Source organism: Molothrus ater, chromosome 5, assembly GCF_012460135.2.
Source record: "Molothrus ater isolate BHLD 08-10-18 breed brown headed cowbird chromosome 5, BPBGC_Mater_1.1, whole genome shotgun sequence".
Lineage (NCBI taxonomy): Eukaryota > Metazoa > Chordata > Aves > Passeriformes > Icteridae > Molothrus > Molothrus ater.
The window spans coordinates 58,185,837-58,191,645 of record NC_050482.2 but is presented as its reverse complement, the minus strand read 5'-3'; positions in this window follow the sequence as shown (position 1 = coordinate 58,191,645).

The following is a 5,809-nucleotide window of genomic DNA, read 5'->3' as shown; positions in this document are numbered from 1 at the left end:
GGGGACGGGCAGGGCTGGGCGGGCGCTGCCCAGGGAGCCGAGCACCGATGCACGGATGGGCGGCCGCGATCGATGCGCTCGGTGCTCCAGCGCCCCTTGCGGCAGCGCCGGCACCGCCCTCCCGCTGCCGAGTGGGAGCCGCAGGTTCGAGACCGCATCCGGCCACTCCCGTGTCCAGTCGTGGGATCCTCAGCATGAGGGAGACAGGGAGCTCCTGGAGTGGAGGCTGCCGAGGTGATTTAGGGACTGTAAAGGCTGAGGGAGCTGGGGCTGTCCAGCCTGGAGAGGGGCCCTCAGCCCTGGGTGTCCCTGCCTGCAGGGAGGGCTCTGAGCAGGGCCCAGGCTCTGCTCCAGGGGCCCAGCAATGGCACCAGAGGAACGGGCAGGGACTGAGCCCAGGAGGTTCCACCTGGGCAGGAGGAAAAACGACTTCCACAGATTGCCCAGAGAGGCTGGGAATTTCCTTCCCTGGGAGTATTCCAGAGCCATTTAGGCGTAATCCTGTGCCCTGTGCCCTGTGCTGTGGGATGGCCCTGCTGGAGCAGGGAGGTGGCACCTGGTGCCGCACTGAGGGATTCCATGGGGCCAGAGGATGAGGGTTTGGGGCCAGGGAGAGGCTTGGAGGAGACATTTGGGAAGAGTCTGTCCGGGAAGGGCGCGCTGGAGGGCGGTGAAGGGAAATGTGCACAATTCCAGCATTTCCTCACTGTTTCCCCCTTCCCGCACTGCCCATGGGGAGCTGGAGGGGAAGAGGCACAAGAGCCACCATAAGGCTCAGGACAGGCTCATCCTGAGGGGACATGTGGACTGCCCGGACAGGCAGTGTCTGGTTACTCATAAAGAGTGTTTTTATCCATCATGGAAATGTCAGCAGAGGCTTTGTGGAACTGCTGCAACACTTACCAACCAAATAAAGTTGGTCAGCTTTCAAAATAAAATGCAAAGTTTGATTTTTAGCTCTGAACAAAAGTTAATAAACACAGTGTTTGGGGTTTTTAAACAAGTTAAGAGATGCATAGTAAACCATAATTTCTTATTAAAAGGCTAAAACCATAACTCCCTGTAACTGAAATACAGAATCCTAAATGGCCTGAGCTGGAAGGGACATTAAAGATCATGCAGTCCCACCCCCTGCCATGGGCAGAGACACCTTTCACTATCCCAGGTTGCTCCAAGCCCCATCCAACCTGGCCTTGAACACTTCAAGGGTTAGGAAACTTTTTATGATCCCCATTTCACCTCTCCCACAAATTTAGGTGCCAGTAACCTGGTAATTTTTGTGTTAAAGATTATTAGGTAGTTTCCCAACAGCCACAATTAAAAAAAAAACCCTCACAAAAATCCATGTGACAGAATAACATGAGATCATCTCGCAAATCAGGGTTATTAATTAGGCTGCCTCACATGAGTAGATGTAAAACCGAAAAGTCAGACTTGCTTTCAAAGAACAAGTAGCCTGGTGGTAAAACCACAAGCTTGGGATGTGGGAAACCCTGAACCCACACAGCCACAGCTGGGATCAGAACAGTATCCGGAGAGCAGCTGCTGTTGGCAGAACCTTCTCCATGAAAACTTCAGGTCCTGATGACAGCTTGTGCTGTCCTATCTCCATAGGATCTCAGTAAAATGTGCAAACAATCTTTTTGCATGTCATGTGGCAGGAAAATGAATTGTTAGAATTCTGGAAAAAGCAGAATGCAAAGCTGCTTTTCTTGTGCACAAATTTTGTTTATAAATGTCTATTTTGAAATTGCTTTTTGCTGTATTTGCATTTAAGTTAGAAATATCTTCTCGTGCTCATGTGTGGAGTGGTTTGAAAACAAGATCAAATAAATGAGCTGATCAAGAACATTAAGTGCCAGCCCATTCTCTGCATTAATATGAAAGCTGGTGATAGTCAGCACAAGTGATGGAAAACCTCTTAGATTCTGTGCCAGTCTTTTTCTCTGACTTACCATCTTCATTTTAGTGATTGTTTCTTTGGTGTAATTTGCACCGAGAATTCTGAACATGTGCAAAGACGATGCACACCCTCAGATCCCAGAACCCTTCAGTGTGCTGCAGCTACATACTTCTGCTAAGTTAAAGTGTATTTTCAATTCAAAGGTTTCTTCACAATGGCAATGAAATATTCCAGTCCCTGTCTTCTGGATCCTCCATGGATATGGAACATTGAGGGCAACACCAGTCACAGCTCCTTACTCCAGCAAGATGCCTCCCTTATGATATCCAGCACTAGGCCAAGTACAATCCCACATTTACAGTACCCACATTTCCTTGTTCCTAAACATGATACAATGAATTCAGTGACATTTTCACTTTGAGAATACAGGAGCTTTCCTCACCTGTCAGCAGCTGTGGGCTGGGGAGGCAGGACATGTAAAATTCAGCTCCAGCCTGGGGATGAATAGTCAACTTTCCCTGTTAGCAGAGAGCATCAGACAAGCTGGGACAAGAGTTAATTTTCCTGTGGCTTTTCCTGGCATTGAACTCTATGCAAAGCAGATGCAAAGCTAGTGTAATGTTAGCAGAGAAAGGTAATGGGTTTTGTGCAAATTCAGGTTTGCCTGCTGTGAATTAGGAATATTAGTAAAGGGAATTTATTTTTAGATGGGCCAAGGGTGGTAGTGATACCTCCATTTGGGATCTGCTAGCCTTCAGGTTTTACCTTTTCCTCTTCTACCCCCAGGAAAATTAAGACTTTTAAGGAGGTCCTGCCAACTTCCTTCTGCTGTTGTCTTGTTGAGGTCACCTACAGAAGATTTTTCATTTTAAGTTCTATCTAGAACAGTACAAATGTGCTTGCAGTTTTTTGTCTGCTGACACAGCAGGATACAATTATATTCCCCAAGACTTTTACTCACTAACTCTACTCAAGACAGGATCTACAAGACATTTATACAGTGAAATTAAATATATAAATATTTGCATCTGTAGATAAATGTCTCTACATGTGCAATTTGGAATATATGAATTTATATTAAAATAAAGGCTATAGTTCTCACAAGATGGTGACTTTAATGCCCTGTCAAATTTCCTGGAGTGGTCTGGGGAGCTCCAGTAATTTTACATGTATAGATTGAAGTCTAAAGAAGCTGAACTCACCCAGAATATGAGTACAGCAGGTATGGGCTCACGCTGAACGTGTGTGTATTGCTTCATCATTGCAAATCTCTCTCAAATTATTGGATGGGCCCCAAGAAATTCACGAACACTAAACCAAAAATTACATTTCAAACCCTCAGCTATGTAAAGCACAAGTCTAGGTCCTGATCCATTGGCTTCAGTAGCAACTTGGTTGGCCAGTACCCACTTCAAGCACAAGAATAGCACGAGGTCCTGCAAACCTTCCTTCTTTTTTAAAACATGTAGGCACTAGAGGAAACATGGATAAGGTATTTTTCTCCAATAACATTAGATTTTACTTGAAAATTACATGCTAAGATACATGGTATTTGTGAATGGTTTGACTTTTGGTTTAATTCAGCTATCTCTGACTTTTTGAATATAGTTCTCTACTAAAAATGGGGTGGGGAGAAATGAACAGTTAACAGTGAACTATTCTTTACAAAACTGGATGCTTTTGCCATCCCACTAATGTCATCTGGCATTAATTAACATAGCATCTCTCTAATTATATTGTCAGCATACAGCCACCAAATTAAAATACAAAGAGAATCATTAAAATTTCCCAATTTGACTTCAGCATTTCTTTTAAAGCACGATTTTTCAACTTTTGTGTATGTAGGAAATCATCCAAAGCCCACTGAAATTAATGGGTTTCATCCCAATGGGGCCCAGAAATGTTTGGAAAATATCAGTGGGGTGTCCAAATTGCCTCTCTAAACCAAGTGATTTGATGCCTCTTTTCTGTTGTTGGCACCAGCAGCTCAGCACCCAAAACTGAGCGTGCAGGGCTCAGGTGGGTCCCTCAGGGGAGTGAGGGCCATCCTGTGGGGAGGAAAAGAGGGCATTAGGCACAGTGGAAGTCCCCCATCCCTCTGCTCCCTAAAAGGAACACAAGGAAGAAGGACCTAAGTAGATCTGTGCTGCCTGAGACAGCGTGGAAGAGCAGGGGGGCTGCAGCATAACCTGCCTCCATCCCAGGTTTATGTGTTACACCAGGACCAGCTGCCCCCTGATGCTCCCCTCATGAGTTTTGTGGCTCTTTCTTCCAGTGGGGAGGGCTGTGCAGGAGAACTGGTGCCTTGGCAGAGTGTGTGCTCTCAGGCAGGGAGGGCTCAGAGCCTTGAAGAAACCCTTGGGTCCCAGCTAAGTCTGTCCTGCCTCAGAGCACCCTGTCCGTGGGCGAGAGGAATCCGTGTGTGGGGCTGGTCCAGGCTGAGGGCAAGCCCAAAGTAAAACACTGGTTTGGTTTTGCCTTTTGGCATGGCCTAGAGCTCAGGCCTGCTCATTGCTGCCAGTTATTTGTGCCTGGCCTTCCATTGGCACTGTCTGCCCTTCAGCATCACTGGCTTCTGCAGGCATCCCTTGGTGATGTTAAAATCTTTGGGATCGAGCTGATTTCTACCTCACCAAGAGCTTCACCTCTCTGGAGTTTGGAAAAACTATACATCACCCTGAGATGATCAGAAACACATGGAAAAATATTAAAATGGTTCATAAAGAGGAAAAAAAAAGAAATATTTTCTTTCCAAGACTTTTACTGCTGAATTTTTACTTCAGGGGGAAAGAAAGAAGATGCTTGTCAGCACTTTAGAAACGACGTTCCTTTTTCCACCTCAACAGCCCTTTGCCTATTTTGCCTAGACCTGGTAAGCTGAGTATGTTGCTACAGCTCAGGACAAGGCATGGAGAGCTAATATTTTTCAAAGAAATAAAAAATGTTCCAGCAGCAGTAGCAGCTCACGTTTTTCTTGGACAGGATGTATTTCCCCAGCTCCCCTGGGAAACTTGAAGCAGAATCCCAGAGTAGCCCTTCTCACTGACTGCTGTGCTTGGGTGTCAGCTGTTTGGGGAGTATGAGCCAGACTGGGAAAATCGTTCGCTGGAGATGCTGGGCAATTTGAAGACTTAGGGAAGGCTGGAAGCTTCTGACCTCAGTAATACACAGACCTCTCAAAGCTTGGAGCCTGAAACACCAAGGCATGCAGGCTTGCAGTTCAGGGAACTGCCTCGTGGCTTTGGAGCAAGCAAGTAGTTTAAATTGAAATCACCAGATCCACACAGAAAATTCCAGGTGGCAAATGCATTTTTCTCCATCAGGGCCATCATCTGGATGCTCTTATTTGCCATCAGAAAGCTGGTTAGCACAGGGATGTGTTAATTCCTGCTGGGAGCCCTGAATGCAGAGGGCAAGGAGCACGCTGGGCTCATCCTACATGGCCTTTCCCATGGAAAATGGGGTGCTGCCTCTTCCACGGAAATGTACACATCTCTTGCTGTGGTACCTTCATGACCTGTCAATGATTCCCATTCACTGCTGTCCCGAAAGCTAAAATATGGAGTGGCATTTTTGGCCTGTCACAATAATGCAAGACTAGATTCCCTGTGCACTGTGTTCATGCACACCAGTGGCAGAATCTGTGTGGGCAGGGCACTTATGCAAGGCCACTAAATGGAAGTGGTGGAGCTTTACACAGGGAGAGGGGCAAGCACACACCCCCTTTGCCAGTCACGAGGAGCTTAAAACACACGTGGTTTCTGAGCAGATCATTCTGTGAACTGAAACCAAGCTTGAATATACAAATTTTGTACTCATTCCTCTTGGTCACATAACACTTTCTGGTAAGTGGTAAATGGTCAGGGACAACCCCCATAGCCAGACCCTCCACCAGCATAAAGGAGT